Source organism: Nyctereutes procyonoides, unplaced genomic scaffold, assembly GCF_905146905.1.
Source record: "Nyctereutes procyonoides isolate TBG_1078 unplaced genomic scaffold, NYPRO_anot_genome, whole genome shotgun sequence".
NCBI lineage: Eukaryota > Metazoa > Chordata > Mammalia > Carnivora > Canidae > Nyctereutes > Nyctereutes procyonoides.
This window is the reverse complement of record NW_026575147.1, coordinates 8,287,922-8,308,663: the sequence shown is the minus strand read 5'-3', so window position 1 is coordinate 8,308,663 and position 20,742 is coordinate 8,287,922. Positions and strand designations below refer to the sequence as shown.

General features: G+C 45.4%; 1 long non-coding RNA gene across 2 annotated transcripts; it reads right to left on the bottom strand.

Moving 5' to 3' along the window:
- Nucleotides 1-1,654: 1,654 nt before the first annotated feature.
- LOC129501470 (uncharacterized) lies at nt 1,655-20,725 on the bottom strand. 2 transcript variants are annotated; one of them, XR_008662743.1, is made up of 3 exons: nt 20,503-20,725; nt 3,378-3,503; nt 1,655-2,108 (listed from the first exon to the last, which is right to left on the bottom strand). It is a non-coding gene; the product is annotated as an uncharacterized LOC129501470 (long non-coding RNA). The 2 variants fall into 2 exon arrangements; XR_008662742.1 differs by lacking the exon at nt 20,503-20,725 and adding an exon at nt 4,717-10,392.
- Between the last annotated feature and the right edge of the window lie 17 nt (nt 20,726-20,742).

Below are 20,742 nucleotides of genomic sequence, written 5' to 3'. Positions count from 1 at the left end.
GTTTCCTTCAGTAGAGAGAAAAATAAAACAAATTGTTTGGGGCACCTGGGTGGCTCAGTTGGTTAAGTGACCAACTCTTGATGTCGGCTTAGGTCATGATCTCGGGGTTGCTGGATTGAGCCCCATGATGGGCTCCCCACTGAGCATGGAGCCTGCTTAGGATTCTCTTTCTCCCTCTCCCTTTGCCCACCCCCCTCATGCATGCATATGTGTACTCTCTCTCTAAAAAAAAAAAAGTGCAGGCAGTGTGAGAGGGCCTGATGGATGAAGTGGTGTTGGTGAGTAGGTCCAGTGGAGGCCTTCACTTGGGAACATGCAGATCTCATGCTTCCTGGGTGGGGAGGTGTGGGCTGGGAGGGTAGGGGGTGGTGGGAGCAGGAAGCAGAGATGCAACATAGCTTCATGTGGCTTGAATCAGTGCCTGAATTGAGGGCAGAATGGGGTTGTTCTGGATGAGCAACAAGGTATTTTCCAGGTCTAACAATGTATTATCTCAAAAGTAAACTTTTCATAAGAATTTGGTTGTAGCTCTTTCCTATTCTTCATCTTGCAGATCTGGACAGTCATTTCATACTGCTGATGGCACCCACTAAGTAAGTCTTGTCTTTAGCCCTCGACCCCCTGGGGTGCAGCTAGCTCTACTGTCTGCAGAATTGCCCAGGCCCTGCAGCTGGCCCACAAGTTTGAATCTAGCTTCAATGTAGGGGCACTTGCCTGTTTTTTCCATTGGGAAAAATTGGAATAATAATAATACTTAGCTCCTAGGCCCATATAGAGGGTGCCAAGTGCTCAGCTTGTCCCTGGCACCTAAGAGTTTGAGCTGCTAGTATTCTCACTTGTCCTCACTTCTGCATCTTGGGGTGAGCTTTCCATAGCGCAGGTCTCTGCTGTGGAACCTCAGATGCTCCCTGCTGTCCTGTGGATCTGGTCCAGACTTCTTCACTCATCAGATGGAGCCCTTCACAATTTGGCTCCAATATCCTTTTCCAGCCTCATGTCCCAGCACCTCTCTTCCAGGTTCCTTGTATTTCAGACATGGAAACTTGTCACTCTCCAACCCATGTCTTTTTTTCTTCCACAACTTCACAAAAGATACTGCGCCCCCACCCCCCCTCCATCCTCAGCCTGGAGAAATCCTGCCCATTCTTTAAAATTCAAGTGAAGTCATATACTTTCCTGGAGGATGTCCCTGACTTCCCTCCAGACATCTCTGATCCTGGGCTGGCTCATTCTTTGCTCTGTTCCCTACTTCTAGGTTTGCCGGTCTGTCCTACCTGTAACGAGCTCCTACGGAGCAGAAGCTTGTTTTGTTCCTCTGTTTTTAGTTCCTTGAATGGCGCCTGGCACCAATAAATGCTTTGGGGATGACCACATTGGTTACTCTCTCCCTTTTTTCTCCCCCTTTAGAGAGAGAGACAGGAGAGAGAGAGAGAGAGAGAGAGAGAGAGAGAGAGAGAGAGAGAGAGAGAAGAGGCAGAGAATCTTGAGCAGGCTCCATCTCCAGCATGGAGTCCTACCTGCTGCTTGATCCCAGGGCCCTGAGATCAAGACCTGAGCCGAAATCAAGAGTCCCACGTTACCCACTGAGCCACCCAGGTGTCCTGGTTATTCCTTCCTTGTATCCATCTCTTTCCCAGCTGTAGCATTACACATTGAATTATTTGTGAAGGGTCTGTCTTCTCCATCAAGCCATAAATTTCATGGGCGACCAGACGTTAGCTTTATTTCTACCCAAGTCACCAGAGCCTAACACACAGCAGTGGCTTAATAAAGGATAAAATAGAATGAAAGGATTTTGCCATCTTCCTAAGTGCCTGCAGCATCCCTGCAGGTCTTGAGGTGGCCTCCAGGTGGCGCCCACTGCCCAGAGGTGAGGGCTCCTGGGGGGTAGTCTCTGAGGCACCCAGAGGTCCCGTCACCAGGTGGACGCATAGCCTCTTCTTCTGAGTCACTGGCGCATTGCCTCCGCGTGCACGTAGACCTCATAGATATTTTAGAGAAGTTAACTGGGGAGGGAGGAGGGGCGTCCCGCCTTCCGATGCCTCTTGCGTGTTGTCTAAGCCTCTGGTGCCAGGGGAAGGAGTCGCATCTTCACTGGCAGCTGACAGCTGCAACACACACACACACACACACACACACACACACACACACAATGTTATTTATTGGTTGTAATAATGATAAAAACAATTATATGACTTGTCCAGCACACTTACTGGGTGTCAAGCACTGTTCTAAAAGCTTTATATACACTGATTCAAAGGCACACTATAAAACAAAAAAATTAAAATTTACATTTTATAGTGGGGAAACTCAGGTGCAGAAGTTAAATAACTTGTCCAAGATTGCTCATTTAACAAGTAACAGAGGTAGGATTAGAACCCTGGGCATCTGGTGTCACAATCTGCAGGCTTTCTACTCTATAGCCCGGCTTCCCTCTGACTGTTGAGCTGAGTGGCCATCGAACTGTCCAACTAGCTAGTGCCCAGCCAACCAGACTACATTTATTCAGCACCTGCCATGTGCTAAGTACTTTCCTTTGCATTAGAGGTAAGCAGGTGAAAGAGAGAAAGCATCTGCCTTTCAGGAGCCTCAGGCTGTCAAGGGAGATCAAAGCATTGGGAGGGGAATGTGCCAAGTAGATGCCTAGGACAGGAGTGGCAGGAATGGAGATGCCAGCCTTTTCACTATCTTCCCAGGAAGCCCAACTGGCTTCATTCTGGTGTCCCATTCCTGTTACTGGTCTCCCTCCTCCTCCTCCTCCTCCTCCTCCTCCTTCTTCTTCCTTCTTCTTTCCTCCTCCTCCTCCTACTCCTCCTCCTTCTTCTTCTTCTTCTTCTGTCTTGGTGCTGGAAACCTGTCGAGGCTCAGGCATCCCCCTCTGCAGTGTCACCTGCAACCCTTGTGTAGGGCTGGGACCTCCAGCCTTACTGATCATCTTCCTCAGTGCTATCTGCTGCCTAGATTTCTGAATATCAAGGACTGTCCTCCACTTATTATACAACCACCTGACACACAGCCCCCATTCCTCTCCACACTTTCCCATCGCCATCCTGACCCCATTATCTACAGTTGCAGCTTGCCTAGTCTTCCACTAAGATCTGCTTTCCAAGGCCCCAGCTCAGCCACACCATGTGCTCCACCTGTGAAATCTTCAAGCCCCAGCTTGAATGCTGGGTTGTTTTTATTATCAGCAGATAATAAAATCACTTCTTGTGGCTCAGTCACACATCTACTTCCACCCCAACTAGTGGTGTCTGTAAGACCTGCAGACTCTAGAGTCTTTCCTTTTCTTCTAATTAATCAGCCCCCTGCCCACCCATCCAAGACACCGTAGGTGATCACTAGAACCATGTGATAGTCCCTTAACTTCGAAGCACCTGCTTTCGAAGTCCACTAGCTGGATCAGTTGGGATTTTCTTTCTCTTCTTCACTGGGGATGCCGCAGGAATCCACACAGTTGGCAGGTTGGTGCCAGGTAGGACTGGCTGCATGATTTGTGGGACCTAGTGTGAAATGAACATGTGGAGTCCTTGTTAAAAATTTTTAACAATTTTGGGACACCTGGGTTACTCAGCAGTTGAGCATCTGCCTTCGGCTCAGGGCGTGATCCAGGGGTCTTGGGATCGAGTCCCGAATCAGGCTCCCTGCAAGGAGCTGCTTCTCCCTCTGCCTGTGTCTCTGCCTCTGTGTGTCTCTCACGAATAAATAAATACAATCTTAATTTTTTTTAACAATTTCAAGATGGTGATAGCAAGGCATTAAACCAAGTGAAGCCCTTCTAAGCATGGGACTCCATGGGACTGCATGGGTAGTGCACCCTTGGAACCCTGGTGCTAGGTCATAAACCCAGATCCCCCTTCACAGAGCTCCTAGGGCTATCTGATCCCCCCGGTGTCTCAGAGCTGCTGTCTCTCCTGTCCTCTCCATTGGTCAGTCATTACTGCTGTCCTCAGCTATCCCAACATGTCCTGGTCCCAGAAAACCTCTCTCCCACCTCACCTGCATTCTGGAAGGATTTCTTGAGTGGAGGAAAAAGACTGGAGTTCCCATGAGTGTGAAAGCCATTTGGATCACATGGCATGGTAGACAAAGACAGAATCTCTGTCATAGTGAGAGCCCTTTCAGAGCCTTGGCTCCTCAGCAACCTGTGTGACTGAATCTAGATGTCAAGGGAAAGAAGATAGAGGCTGGGATAGAAGCAGCAGGCAGGTGCTCTCTCTCTGGCTAAGTGTTGATGAGGCATTTCACATGTGTTACTGAATCGATTCCTTTAGGGGTCTTTTATGTTTCCCATTATATGGTTTTAGAGATGTGGGAACAGGCTCAGAGAGGTTAAGATCTTGCTCCAGGTCACACAGCTAGTAACTGGCAGCTGCAGATGTTATGCCTAGGTTGGTGTGAGGACAAAGTCTACATGCTTTTCCTTTTATTTTTTATTCTATTTTAAAATATTTTATTTATTCATGAGAGACACGCAGAGACACACAGGCAGAGGGAGAAGCAGGCTCCTTGCAGGGAGCCCAATGTGGGACTCGATCCCAGAACCCCAGGATCATGCCCTGAGCCAAAGGCAGATGCTCAACCGCTGAGCCACTCGGGTGCCCCTGCTTTTCCCTTTATAGCTCCCTCTCCAAAGGGGCCGCCTTAGGTCTGACATTCACTAACTGAATCCAGCCCTTCTTCCTGCCCCCTCCGCCAGCCCAGCACACGGTTTACCTCCGGAGGAAGTCCAGTCTCATCCCAGGGAGCCTGCCTGCTGAGGTGACGCATGTCCACTTCTGTTTACTGATAATGAGCACTGGCCAGCATTCAGGAAGAACTCACTTCTCCCGCAAGGGCTGCTGCCACCGCACCTCTTCCTGCAGCCTCTCCTTTCCCATGGGCTGCGAAGGAATGGGGGAGGACTCCGTCCCCTCTGCTGAGCGCTCGCCTGCAGCCCCCACGCCTCCTGGCCATCTCTCACAATCCGCCCCGGCCTCGAACCTTTGGCACCCGCCTCATCCAGGCCACAGCCAGGCCCACTGGCATCCTACGGCCGATGTTGCTCCTGCCAGTGCCCTCCCCAGGGCGCCGTGAGTAGTATTTAGGAGACACGGAAATGAGAACACTGACTGCATATTTGATGGTGTTAAGGTTTTTTCTTTTGTTTTTAATCTAGGTGTGCTAAAGGCATTGAGGTTACATTTTTTTAAAGGAATCATTAAAAAAAAAAAAGGAATCATTTTAAAGAGACATACCCTGCCTCAAAATAATACAGGAGGGGAGACAGAGGCGGGAGCTTGGGTGGAACAGGATGGACTCTGAACTGACGATGCTGAGCCTGGTGAGGGGCGTGTGGGGGTTCACATGTGGGGGTACTCTCCATCTGCTCTTGCCTTTGCTGAATTTCTCCGTGGGAAAAGGTTTAAAGAAAGGTATTAGGTATTAAAATAAAGGGCAGTAAACTCAAGAACTCTGAGTGTAGGAGAGTGGGGATGTTGGGCAGAGCAGGGAAGGTGCCTAAAATTGGCGAGCGCAACAAGGTGAGGAAATGTCATATTTGGGCTTTTCTAGAATTAATATACAACCAGGTATCTCCTTCCCTTCCTCTCTGCCCCCACTGCTGCCAGCCCTAGCATTGGCCGAGCCAGGGCAGGGCCCATTGTTCATCTCTGGAAGCCTGCCTCCTCCACAGAGTTGCTGGATGCTGGGGCCTGTGCAGGCCCGAGCAGAGCTCCCCCAGGCTTCTGTCTAAGCAAACGGCACTGGCCCTTTGCCCCAGGCCAGCCTGCATGGCTGCAGCCACTCTTGCCACCTCTGCCACGGGATGCTGCAATGGAGCACTGGCCCATACCTTGACGTCTGTTGCTTCTCACACTGGTTTAGGAGTGCTTGCTTGGGTGGGGACTTCAGAAGGAGCCTGGCTGCATGGCCACCCCTCCTTCTGGGCTCCGTTGTGCCCAGGGAAGCCTCTTTTGTTCTCTCAGGCTGCAGTCCTCGACCGTTGTTTCAGGTGCCCTGCTTTGGCTCTGGTAGGAGTCAATCCCTCCACACTGGATGAGAAGGGCCAAGGGCCAAGTCTATGCCAACCAGGGCCAGTCTTTTCTGACTGTCCCATCCCTTGGGTACCTGGGATCCAAAATTCTCTGCCTAAATGTCCCAGCCTCTTCCAGGGCTGCATGAGCCTCTTCTGCATCTATTCTGTCTGTGGTGAGCTCGCCGAGGCCTCAGGGACAACCAAGGGCAGCTGTTTTTAGCAAGACTTTGGGTAGAATTTAGACAAGTGGGGATGAGGTGTTTGTTTGCTGCCTGCTGGGTGGAGTTGGGGGTGGGAAGCAAAGGTGGGAATGCAGGCAAACTGCCTCTGTTTATACTTTTGCAAACCTTACAGGCAAGTGTGGACCTAGGGTCCATCTGGGACAGGAAAAATACTACTCTTTCTTTTTACCGAGTCACTCCCTTCTCTACCCTTTCCTTCCTCTAGGGTGGATTAAAAGGCTTTTTGGGGAAAAACACACCAACCAATAAGTGAACAAAAAAATAGTACTTCAAACTACACTACATGCAAACAGGCACAACCATGTGCCCAGAGACAGAGCACTCAGCAGACCACCCACCAACATACCTTTGGAAGAAAACTTTAGAGGGATTTGGGGGACAGTTAGCTTCTGTAGGGGACAAATAGGGACTGACATTTGCCTGAGGCTGGTAGAGACAGAGGACATCTCGGAAGAGGAGACCATGGGAAGTGAGCCTTGCTGGCTCAATGGCAGCTGGCAGGTTGAAGGATTCTTCACTAGGGTAAGGGTTTTCCAAGCTGTTGTTTCCTGTAGAACCTTCTCTTCAAATGTAAGCTGGCTTGGAAACCCAGTGTGAGAAGAAAATGCTGTGGATCTATTCTAGCTGAAACAGGGCTGGGGACAAGGTGACGTCCTGCTTGGGAACCTGTCCATCTGCTCCAGAGGAACAAGGTGAAAACTTCCAGATCTGGGAAGTGCACTGGATGAGGGGAGCACAGGTCAGGGTGCATCAAGCTATTCCAGGCTGTGAGAGCAAGAGCTCAGGGTCAAGGCTGAGGCGAAAGGGACCAACATTGGAAGCTGGGGATAGTCTCTATTTCTCAGTGCTAGAACACGCTGGCAGTTACCATTACCTACTTTTAGATAAGATAACGTAAAAAGCTGCCTGTAATGTGCAAAGAACTCAGTAAACATTGGATGATTTCCATAGTGAGTGGGTAGGCCTGGATGTCCCTGGCCAGGTGTTCCATCTGGCCTCCCACTATGATTGTCTTCTTCAGCCCTCCCACTGCTGGTTATGAAGCTGACATCACTCAGCTCAAACCTACCTTCTATACTCTGTGAGGCTGGGGCCAGGATGCTGCAAACCACAGCCAGCTCCAGCTTAGGCTCTGTCCGTAAGGGGCTGGGAGTGGGCTTGCTCCTTCCCTGCTGCTTGTTCCTCTGAGTATCACTCCAGCAGTGACTCTTCACCTTGCTGTGACAGTTCCTTCCAATGGCAGTGTGTTCCAATTGCCAGTTGTTTCTATGCTTCCAGCACCAGCCTCAGAGATACTAGACAGTTGCCCCTCAATGGGGGTCTGGGTCTCAGCTCTGCAGGCTCCTGTTCCAAGCCTCTAAATGACTGGAACTCCCATCTCCCTCCTTTGCTCCCCAGAAATGGAGCTGTTTCCTGCAGTCACTGCCCTTGTTTTTACCTTGATATTCCTCTCTCTCTCTCTCTTTTTTTTTTTTTTTGCCTTTTCAGCCTCCCATACCTGCCTCACATGTTGCCTAGATTAAATTCCCTCTGTTAAAATAACTGCAGTGGCTCCTGTGTTCCTACTGCGACTGACTGGTCCATGCTGTCAGAGGCATTGCTTGAGAGGCAGACCAGGGTGTAACCCCGCCTGGCTGGGCTGCTTTGGGGGTGCCTGACCTTAGAAACTCTGCCAGCAGCTCCAACAAGTCAGCCTCTATGGTAAAGGAGCTCTGTGCACAGGAAAATTCTCCTCATCCAATGCAACATTTATAAACAAACTCATGCCAGAAGAGAGGGTTTAATTTAAAAAGCCAGTAGGGACCCTTTTTCATCCCAATCAAAGCTGTCAAAGCCTGTTAGTGTCAGAGCTAGTCAGGTGGCCCCAAAGCTTCTGTCCACCCAGCAGCCATCCTGTCACCAAGGAAACCACACATCAGAGCAGAAAGCGATGAACAGGGCCCCAAGGAACCTGCCTGAAACTCAATCCTCTGACATGTTGTCATTATCAGCACCACCAAAGTGCAGCATCTCCTGCAAGACTGATTCTTTGAAACTTCTTTGCCTCGATCCCCTGTCTTCTATCTCCCAAATTGAGAATATCCCCACTTCTGAGAAAGATACATGCTTTGGGGCATGACAGACAACAAAAAGAGTCCTTTGCTTCCTCAACAAAGAAAAGGCATATTGTCTCCTGTATTGACACAGTACTAGGATGGTTGGGACATTCCCATCTACCTTCCCAGATGCACACGACTTCTGGTCATCTGGGCTCTGACTGGTGATCAGAAAGTCTGCCCCCGCTCCTGCATAGTGGTACCAGGACAGCACACTCCTTAACGATCCTTTCCTCTATTTGAATTGATGCTTGTTGTCACCACCCTGCAAATGACTAAACAAACCTTGCTTTTATCAGTGGCTGAAAACTTCAAATGTGACAAGAGGATTTACTCACTCATCCAATCATACCATAAATATTTATTGAGCTCCTCCTGTGTGCCTGGCTCCAGGCTAGGCATTGAGGTTAATAATAACTTTTAAGTCATGGAGGAAGCCAAAAGACGCTTAGGATGCTCAGAGAGGGGAGTTCTGAGAAGGGGGTTTCCGCTGTGTTCCAGGTATCCACTGCTATGTTACAAACCACCATGAAACTTAGTGGCTCAAACAATGACAGCAATTATTTTGCTCATGAACCTACCAATTTAGGCGGGGCCTGGTGGAGACAGTATTTCTTCGGTCTACAGTATTTCTTCGGCTAGGTAAGGACTGTGTACAGTGGAGCCATTTCCATCTGCATGGCTGGATATGTGAGCTTGAAACTCAGTGGAGAATATGGGGCTGGAAATATAAATTTGGGAATCATCAGCATGTAGATGGTATTTAAAGCCATAGGTCTGGATGAGCTCACTTGGGGATCTAGAGTGAGCAAGAGTGTGAAGATGTAGCCCTAGAAAGAATAGTCTGCAAAGGAGACTCAGGAGTCGCCAAAAAGATAAGAAGGAAATCAGGGCATTGGATGTCACAGAAACAATGAGAGGAGGCTTGGAAAGAGTGATTTCAGACAGAAAGAATTGGTCTAAAGCTCCTCCAGGTCCAGATGTCTATGATTTTATGAATGTCTCAAATCCCCTCAAGCTGGGAAATTCTGTGACTCTATTGCATCTTTGAAAAAACAAACTTCCTGATGAAATTTTGGGTCTCTCCAAACACTACAAAAAATAATTCTTGACAGTGAGGAAATTTTGTATCTAGGCTTTAAAGTAATCATGGGTGAAGTCAAGCCAAGAAGAGAAATGAGGATCCCAGGAGGGAAGCTAGGGCATAAACGGAAGTGGCAAAATATGTGAAGTTATGTGACTTCTGATTTCAATAGAGCTGGTTTAATTGTGGCAGACTCTCCAGGTGATTAGAAACAAATGGCAGCCCCTGTCTTTAGATAGGGACTCAATCCTTGTTTTCTCCTCTTTGGAGCACTCTCTGAATCTGCACTCTATGTGAAGGGTTGACTTGTTAGGTCGAAGCACTCCAAATTAGTGTCATTGGAGTCATCTGAGGGTTCTTGGTTGGACCCTGGTCTGGGAGGGCAGTCTGGAAGTTGGATGGCTTCTGCTGGCTGGTGTGGGATTGTGTGAGATTTCACCAGAATGACTCTGACACAGTGATTGAGGGTGACTCTCACATCAGACACTGTGACTTCAGTGTCCTGGGCTACTGATGATCCACTGCACTTGTGGCCTTGAGCTGAGTGTATGAGCCCATGCCCCAGCTTTCACCCATCTGTGTTCCAGCATAGTGCCATCTCTGATTTATAGCACTCAAAGATATGGGATAGTAGCAGGCATCCTTTACTTTGCATCCTCTCTTGCCTCTTGGGGTTGTCACCCCCTGCACTCCTCAGGCTTCACATTGCCTACTATGAAGGCCTTCAGCAGAGGCTATGCATATCATCTCTGAGGTCTTTTAAGACTGTTGCTTTGCAATGCTGACAAGTTATCCTACCTGACGTCCTCTTTTGCCTCCAATAATATGGTCATCAACTTGCTTTCCCAAGTCTGTCTTGAAGCAATGCCCAATAAGGAATGGAAATTCCCTATGTGAATAAGACTGTTTTTCCTGTTCTTTCCATGTCTTCTTCGTAGTGGTGTGCAGAAGTAGGGGTACAGGCAAACTTTCCTATCAATAAAAACAATCACATCCTATCAACATTCCAAAATACTACCCTCTCCACCCCATCAAATTCTCCATATAAAAACACCACCCAAACCCATCCCAATTCCCCAACCACCACTCCCACTTACACAACACATAAAATCAAAATTTACCTTAAAACCAAAATTACACCCCCCCAACTAACCCCCAACAACAACCACAATTACAACACCACACACCACACACACACTACCACCACCACACCCCCCCACCCACCCCCCCCCACCCCCCCCCCCACCCCCCCCCCACCACCCCCCCCCCCCCCCACACCCCCCCCCCCCACATTCCCCCCCCCCACCACCCACCCTCCCCCCCAACCCCAATTACACACCTAAACCTCCATCCCATATCTCCCACCTTTAATCCTCCCTTATAACATCATACCCCCAATACCCCCTGAGAGACAGAACATTAGCTAAAAGAGCAAGAAGAGATGTTTCCTGCATCTGAAAAGAAGTACTTGGTGCCTGGACTCTATAAAGAACCTTCATTTACAGTGATAGAACAATAAACAAATATATAAGTCCCTCTTCACTCCTGATGATTCTAAATCTTCATTGATAAATGTCAACATCTCACAAAGGTCCATGAACCTTGAAATACATTTTTCTTGAAATGCATTTTAAAATAAAATTGTTTAGATAGACGAGGACCTTGAAAAAAAAAACCTGTCCAGGGCTCTGCCCACCAGGGGTGCCCCTGATCATTGGTGATCTTGAAAATGGTCTCAGTGGACCGGAGGTGATAAATACCTCATTGGAATAAGTGCAAGAGGGATTGAGAAGAGAAAAATTGGAGACAGGAGAACACAGGCAACACCCTTTTTGAACTTGGCCACAGTAACTTCTTGCAAGATACATCCACAAAAGCAAAAGAAACAAAAGCAAAAATGAACTATTGGGACTTCATCAAGATAAGAAGCTTTTGCACAGCAAAGGATACAGTCAACAAAACTCAAAGACAACCTACAGAATGGGAGAAGATATTTGCAAATAACATATCAGATAAAGGGCTAGTTTCCAAAATCTATAAAGAACTTATTAAACTCAACAGCAAAGAAAGAAACAATCCAATCATGAAATGGGCAAAAGACATGAAGAGAAATCTCACAGAGGAAGACATAGACATGGCCAACATGCACATGAGAAAATGCTCTGCATCACTTGCCATCAGGGAAATACAAATCCAAACCACAATGAGATACCACCTCACACCAGTGAGAATGGGGAAAATTAACAAGGCAGGAAACAACAAATGTTGGAGAGGATGCGGAGAAAGGGGGACACTCTTACACTGTTGGTGGGAATGTGAACTGGTGCAGCCACTCTGGAAAACTGTGGAGGTTCCTCAAAGAGTTAAAAATAGACCTGCCCTATGACCCAGCAATTGCACTGTTAGGGATTTACCCCGAAGATTCAGATGCAATGAAACGTCGGGACACCTGCACCCCGATGTTTCTAGCAGCCATGTCCACAATAGCCAAACTGTGAAAGGAGCCTCGGTGTCCATCGAAAGATGAATGGATAAAGAAGATGTGGTCTATGTATACAATGGAATATTCCTCAGCCATTAGAAACGACAAATACCCACCATTTGCTTCAACGTGGATGGAACTGGAGGGTATTATGCTGAGTGAAGAAAGTCAATCGGAGAAGGACAAACAGTGTATGTTCTCATTCATTTGGGGAATATGAATAATAGTGAAAGGGAATATAAGGGAAGGGAGAAGAAATGTGTGGGAAATATCAGAAAGGGAGACAGAACATAAAGACTCCTAACTCTGGGAAAGGAACTAGGGGTGGTGGAAGGGGGGAGGGCGGGGGGTGGGGGTGGATGGGTGACGGGCACTGAGGGGGACACTTGACGGGATGAGCACTGGGTGTTATTCTGTATGTTGGTAAATTGAACACCAATAAAAATTAATTTATTAAAAAAATAAAAAATAAAAATTAAATTTCCTGAAAAAAAAAGAAAAATTGGAGACAATGAATATAGATGGTTTTCAAAAGACTTGCTATAAATAAGAGCAAAGAAATGAGCAGAAGTTAGAGGAGTGTATGTGGTAAACAGTCCGCTTTTTTTTTTTTTTTAAAGGTGTATGCTGATAGACATGGTTCAGCAGAGGGAGGAAATGTCGATGCTGTAGGAGCGAGAGCAGTTTCTGTGAGTAGGCAAGAAGGGACGGAAGTCTAAGGAGAGAGGTCACGGGCTGGCCAAGGAGAGGGGCCTGGGCATTTCAGCCTGGTAGCAGGCAGGAAGGTGGAGTATGTGGGTGCAGGTGCTGCCAGGTGGGTAGGTGTGGTGGTGAGTGCGTGGAAGCTCTCATCTCAGTACTTCTATTTTCTTCATGAAATAGGAAGCGAGGTCATCAGCAAAGAGGGCTTGTGGATAGTGAGAAGGTGACACACGTGAGAGGAGAGGAGAGTGAGGAATTGCCATGTGGGGTGAGTAGGCCAGTGAGCAGGCCAGGGAAGTGGGTTGGGCAGCTGGCTGCCCCAATACCCACTCGAGACTGACCAGGCTAGTAAGACCGGTCAGTGGGGTTTTGTTAATTGATGTTGTTTTCTCTTTTCACGCAGCTGCATGGGTGTCAGTGTAGAACAGGCACAGGATTCGATTTAACCAGGGTTAACATGATGTTATCAGTCCATTGCATCTCAGCAACAAATCCATTCATTGTCTGTTGGTGATGTTGGAACATTTCTCCTTGGTCAGTTGATGGAACATTATGCTTCATCAGTAGAGGGCACTGGAGGAAAAGGGGGGCATTTCCTGGTTCCAGGGTGCTTTTCTTGGAGCAGGCTTTTGTAGGGCACAGTGGCAGGCAGTGTGCAATGCTTCTTTAAAGGCATCTTCTCAAAACATCCAGAAGGTATTTGCCAGCAAATCTTGCTAGCAGGCACCTCAATGACTTCACTGCTCAGTGAGTCATGGCTGTATCCTCTCCAACAAGGCTTTGATTTCAGCTCTGGTGGTAAGGGTGCTCCCCCATGTTCATTCCATCCTTTGTTTCCTGCCCCAGCCCTGGGGGTAGTGGCTGCTCCCAATCCATATACCTCTCTTCTTTAGACTTCTCTTTACTCCTTAATAGTCAATGCCTGTTATAGTCATTTTTTAAAAAGATTTTATTTACTTATTCATGAGAGACACACACAGAGAGGCAGAGACATAGATAGAGGGAGAAGCAGGCTCTCTGCAGGGAGCTTGATACAAGACTCGATCCCAGGACCCCGGGATCACAACCTGAAGCCAAAGGCAGACGTTTAACACTGAGCCACCCAGGTATCCCAGTTAGTAATTTTTTTAGATTAAGCTTTATTTTCCACTATTTTCCTTGGTACAATCTTAGTTTCAGAAATAAAGAAGAACAACAAAAATATTCCAAGATTTCATTGTATTTTCAAAACTTTGAGTATTGCTCATTTAATCCTTAGTTCCCAAGGAGATGATTGTCTTATAGGCAATAAGGGGAGTGCAGTAACAATGGTGGGGAGAAAGGCTGATCCACAAGGACTTTGAGAGTGTTGGTATATCAGCGAAGGCCTTTAGTTCTGTTTACTTGAATAAATTGATAGAGATGATATTGATACTGGGGCTGGACCCTCAAACATTAGTGTATTAGTTTTCTGCCATAATAAAGTACCATAAACTGGATCTCGGGGCTATACATCTGAAATCAATGTGTTGGGATGGTTGATTCAGTTGCCATTAACGATGTGTGTCCTCAAATTTATATGTTGAAGCCCTAACTCCTATGAGACCTTCTTTGGAAATAGAGTCTTTAGAGAGGTGACTGTATTTAGAGATAGGGTCTTTAACAGAAGTAATTAAGGATAAATGAAGTCATAAGAATGGGGCCCTGGATCTGACAGGATTAGTGTCCTTTTATAAGGCAAAATACCAAGGAGCTCTCCCTCTCTATGCATGCACAAAGAAGAGGTCTTGTGCATACAAAGTGAAAAGGTGGCTGCCTATAAGCCAGCAAGTGAGTTCTCACTAGGAACCAAATCAACTGACATCTTGATTTTGGATTTCTCAGCCTCTAGAACCATGAGAAATAAATTTCTGTTGTTTATGCCACCCAATCTATGATATTTGGTTATAGCAGCCCAAGCAGACTAACACAATTCATTTAAATGATGTCTTTTCCACTAGAAGTCAATTTCTCCAATATTGTCTCTATTTCCTCAATATCACCAGTGCTTGGCATGGTGCCTCTCACATGGCGGGCACTCAATAAATATTGCTGAATGAAAGATTAGTAAAATCAATGAGATGAGAAGAGTCAATATCCTCATTTTATAGTGGAGAAAATGGACAGATATGAAAAGATACTTAATAATCACAACCCAGAAACACAAATGGTATTTTATTAACCAAAGTTAACTAAAAGTGGGCCAAGATCAAAGAACATCTTCAGAAGTCAATTACATTAGGAGTTGTTTTAGCTGGTTAGTGAAAAGGGTCAAATATGCTCTGAATTCACTCTCATATCCTTTCTCTAATCTGCATCAGAGATTTGCCAATCCATATCTGGTTCTTTCCCTATAAATCAATGCTCTCAGAGTGAGCAAACAGATACAAAGCTTAGAGGAATTTCATGATGAAGGCAATGTAGGGATATCAGAGGATGAGGATTTGGTCATCTCCCAAGATACCTCACACAGTGGTATTCCCTCTGCCAATGGTCTCGTCTCCACCCTGCATGTTTAGAAATTGGATCTGTCAGCATACTGAATGTGGATCCATCTCATTGCTCTCTTATTAATTAAGCTCAGAGAGCAGATGCATGAAACCAGAATGTCTACTTATCAATTCACAAGATGATTAGAACCACTTCTGTGTCTGGAATACTTGTCTTCACATGGCTGGCACATTCTTTCACTGAAGACAGACCTCCGAGGAAGGCAAATTATCAGAATGTTGCTTAGTGAGTGAGCATGGAACCCAAACAAGGGGAGCAATTTAGATGATTCACATTTATATTGGCATTAAGCTGGGAAAGTCGGACACCGCCATTTTTTGCTATAGGAATGGCCATACCAATGGCACAAGAATATTCACAGCCATTAGCTGAGGGGCCATCTCTAGTGGGCATTTCCTAAAAGGGCTCTGCTGATGTTCAGAACACTGGCATGATACTCCTTTTTGTATGTTTTCATGGCCAACCAGCCGTGCTTAGGTGGCCCTTTTAATCTTTCTCTCTGCTTAAACTTTCAGACTTATTCTGTCTCCTTAAGAGGATTTTGTATCTGTTCTGATCTGTTTCATATAGTTGTAGAACTTAATTCTCAGAGCGTGACTTTATTTCCTTAGTTTACACATACTTGAGGGAGGCTTCACCAAGTTCCTCAATAGCCACATAGATATCTTCTATTCTTCTAGTCTTACCTTACTTCATTCAAAATATATATTTGAGGGCACTTATCAGGGACCTTTAATCCCATCTCTGTACTATGCCAAATTACTTACTTTCTCCGTTTAATTTTCATCTTAATTACCACTTATTGATCTATTAATTGGCTCATTGTTTATTTTTTCCTAGGCACAAGATTACATAATAATAGTGTAAATGGCAGTAAAGGCAATCCTGAGGCAGAGTGCTTTTCTTTCCATAATGGTAAATCCCTGCTAAAGTCACCTTTACATTATATAGAAAATACACAAACAAATGGTTATGGTTTATTTCCAAAAAGCTTTACAAAAAAAAAAAAAAAGGTGGCAGGCTGGACATGGCCCACATTCTACAGTTTGCTGGGGCTTTCATTTTTATTATCAGCTGGGCCCAGGAAGGCACATGGGTTCACAATCTTTAGTTTAGTGGAGACAAACCTCATAGATGCAGGTGGCATAGTTATGTACAGGTGCTATTTGTGTAGATTTTCACAGGGGTGCAGGGGTGTTGGTGCTTCTAACCTCCACATTGTTCAAGGGTCAACTGTATGAGAAAGCCTTGGTGGATATTTTCAAATAACAATTCTCTCTCCAGGTGCTGACATTCTTCCTTAGGCGATGGCAATTCCAGATGAGCCAGTTAATGATTCATTCATTCATGAAATATCTCTCAAGCACCTACTAAATGTCAAGTACTGTACCGAAGACTCAATGAACAAAAGTAGACAGAGGCACTCCCCTAATGAGCTTACAGTCTAGGGAGTGTGGGGGAAAAGAAGAGTCAAACACTGATCAAATGATCACACAGGTAAATGAAGGATTGAAAACTGTGAACAATACTATGAAGGACAGGTGCTCAGTGGTATGAATAACTTAACCTCTTCTGCGGGAGGGTAAGTTGGTGGGGGAAGGCTTTTGCAATTTGAAGGAAGGTGAGAAAAGTTTTCCTGGCAGAATTGCTATAGATCTGGGAACAAAATCTGTGGCTTGAGTACACAGAGGAAGTGATGTGGTATGAAATGGGACTGGAGAGGTTAAAAGGAGTCCAATTACGGAGTATTTTATAGACTGCATTGGGTTATCATTTCAATCAAAGTTGGAGGGGAAAGATTGGGAACCACTGTCTGAACAATTTCTTTAAACACCAAGTTAAGAGTAAAGTTTTCCTTTGTGCCTTTTTAAGACTTGAAAAACTTTTCCTTTTATTTCTCCCTTCTTTTTTCTCCCATATGTTTTTACTTTCTGATGAGTTGGCTTTTGAGTACTTAAGCAATTCTTGCATCCCAAGGTTTCTTTGGCCAAGTTCACAATACTTTTTTCTTTCTCTTTATTTGTCCTTTTAAACAGTCTGATAGTTATTTTTTATTTATTTTTACCTTACCATGCCCTCTGTTTTCCCTATAGTTTAACATTTGATCCTACAAATATGTGTGGGTGTGTGCATATATGGATGCATACAGACACACATAAATATATAAAAATATGTATATATTGCATATGTATATTGCATATGTTAAAGCAACCAGATTAGGCCTAAGATGGAGTTGCTTATGATAAGCCCCATGTCAGCAAACCAAAACTTAACTAGTTTCTGTGCTCAGTTCTAGAAAAGGAGGGCTTTGATCAACCAGTCAATGCTTGCCTGGTCAATATAAGTTACCTAACCAGATTAGGCCTAAGATGGAGTTGCTTATGATAAGCCCATGTCAGCAAACCAAACTTAACTAGTTTCTGTGCTCAGTTCTAGAAAAGGAGGGCTTTGATCAACCAGTCAATGCTTGCCTGGTCAATATAAGTTACCTAACCAGATTAGGCCTAAGATGGAGTTGCTTATGATAAGCCCATGTCAGCAAACAAAACTTAACTAGTTTCTGTGCTTGTTCTAGAAAAGGAGGGCTTTGATCAACCAGTCAATGCTTGCCTGGTCAATATAAGTTACCTAACCAGGCTCTAAGAGCTTTCTTTGCTCTATATAGGGAAACTACCCTGGTTTTAACCAATCAGCAAATGTTCAGTATAACTTCTTAATTCCTGCTTACTTTGGTCTATAGAAATCTCTTGCCTTGTATAGCTTTTCAGAGCAGCTCTCCATCTGCTAGGTTGGTTGCTACCCAATTCATGAATTGCTGAATAAAGTCAATGAGATCTTTAGTATTTACTTAGTTGAATCCTGCTCTTTAACACACTGTTAAAAACAAGACAACAGGCTCCAAATGGAGTCACCTAATGCTAAGCCCTATATCATCAAACCAAGACACTTTTGGCTCTCCCAGAAATGGAATATTAGTTGATCAGGAATCGCCTGATCAACATTAGTAAGCAATTAATATGCCTGTTAGATCTGGCCATCTCCTAAAAGAAAGTAACTGTGCAATAACCAGTCAGCTTTTGTGTCTAGTTCCTTCCTTATTCCTGCTCCCTTCCACCTGTAAGTTTCCATTTTGCATAGCTCCTCTGAGCTTTCTTCTATCTGCTAGGTTGGATGTTGCCCAATTCATGAAGTGTTATATAAAGCCAATGATATCTTTGAAATTTATTCAGCTGAATTTTAACAACATACAACACACATGCAATTATTTAAAAAAGATGATTTAGAAATGAAGTGTATTTCCACCAAACACATATTTAATGGATAGAACTCTTATTCCAGGAGGGGAGATTAACTTGTCTTTAATCATTAGTTTATTACATAAAATGTTATTACACAACACATCCTTTTTGCATTAATTTTCTTTTTGTAGCCTTTAAAGATAATTTTAACCTTTCATTCTATATGGATTGATATGAAACCTGTGTGTGTGGGGGGGGAGGGGTTGATACCTATCTTCCTGTTTCCTCTGCCTTTTGACCACTCAAATTCAAAGATAGTCAAACATGATTACCCCCCCCTTTTTTTTAAGATTTTATTTATTCATGAGAGAGAGAGAGGGAGAGAGAGAGAGAGAGAGGCACAGAGACACAGGCAGAGGGAGAAGCAGGCTCCACGCAGGGAGCCTGATGTGGGACTCAGTCCCAGGAGTCCAGGATCACACCCTGCGCCGAAGGCAGGTGCTAAACCGCTGAGCCACCCAGGGATCCCGATTACCCCTTTTAACGCGACTTAGTGCCTTTTCAATGCTCATAGTCAAGAACTCCAGTGTGGTCTAAATAAACCTCTTCCTATTAGTCATAGTAAAACCAGGGAAAGTCGGATGGAGCTGGGTCAAGTGGTAAAATACACAACTGATGAGGGGAAAAAAAATAGGAGCTGGGAAGAGAAAAGAGAGGGGAAGAGGAGCAAGTGTAAGATTGGTAGGGAAAATGTGGATAACAGAAAAACTGGGAAGAAAGAGAGGCTGAAGAGCCAATTTGACTCAACCTCTCAGGAAGTCTGAACAAATTCCTGTTCCTAGTGTTCATTTATTGTGCTAATTCAGAATTTAGGCAGCCATTAGTACTTAACTATTTCAACATTGTTAGAATATTGCTCCATGAAGTGTTCCATTGTAAGGGGACACAAGAATCTGGCTGTGCTGTTAATCAGTTTTGTGTGGAGCTTTCCATGTGCAGGAGTGTCCACAAATGTAATCTGATGGTGGACTCAGGAAGGAGGCCCTAAAGGAGGTTGTAGTGAAGTTTTCAGTGACACAGCCCCCTTTCTGAAGGTCTTAATTTTGGCCAAGTCTCTTGTTCTGCTCTAGGGGAGCCTCGGCTAACGAATTCATGTAGAGTTTACTACCTCATTGATGAATGGAAATAGTACATATTATCTAATTCTACCTCTTCTTGGCTTTACTACATTCTGTTGTGGGTAAGTTAACCACTTTGTGTCTGAACTTCGATTTACGTAAAAGTTAAAATATTACCTACTTCGAAAAGGGTATTACGAGAATTGTTACTCAATACATACATAAACGTAAAGCACTTTGAACCATGCACATAGTAGATGCTAAAAAAATGTGAGCTATTAGAACTGACTTAGATGAAAAGTGTTGTTGCAAATATGACCTGTTCCTCTGGGCTGGCAGATTTCAAACTTTGGTGTGGGGACTAACTCGGGGTGGTGTGTTTTGGAGACCCTTTTCAGGTGTCTGTGCAGTCAAAACTATTTTCTTCACAATACTCGGAGGTTATTTGGCCTTTTCATTCTCATTTTCTCAAGAAGATGCAGGAGTTTCCAGATCTATGTGACAAGTGGTAACGTTGACATACAGAAGCAGCTAGAGAATCCCAAGTGTCTTCTATCAAACCCAAATATTAAAGAGAATGTCCTCATCAAACTTTTTTTTGAAAACTTGTAAAAATGTCATTTACGTTAACGTGTATTAGTTACCGTAAATAAAATTCTGAAATTTCTAATTTCAAATACGACGAATGTCGATATAACCTACAAAACAAAAGCTCTTTGGGGTCCTCAAGAATCTCCAAGAGCGTAAAGGGAGCCTGCGGACAAGAAGTTTGAGAGACCACGCTCTGGTGCAACTGGCAACTGAACACGCGTGCACGGCTCGCGTCGCCACTACTGCAGCCTTTCCAGCCTCTTTTCTTGTCAGGGCTGAAATTCTTCCATTTCTGCCTGCCAAAGTCCTACCTCCTTCTAGGGCACCTTGTTCTCCTGGACACTGGCCCCGATGTCGCGCCCTGCTTGGTACCCTCTTTCCCGCACGAGCGACCCCCGGGTACCTGTGGGCCTCGGACAGGCACCTGCCCTTCCCAGTCTCGGCCATCACTCAATTTTATTCCTCGACTCAGACTCTCTTGCAGGTCGGGTCTTCTCCAGACCGAGGAGCTCCTCCCGGCACCAGCTCGGCTCACCCGTACTCAGCCACTACGGGACGCTGCCTGGCCTTAACCAGGCCCGACCGCGCGCCAGGACCCGGAAGCGAGTCCCGCGAGCACGGCCGCGGCGAACCGCCAGCGCCC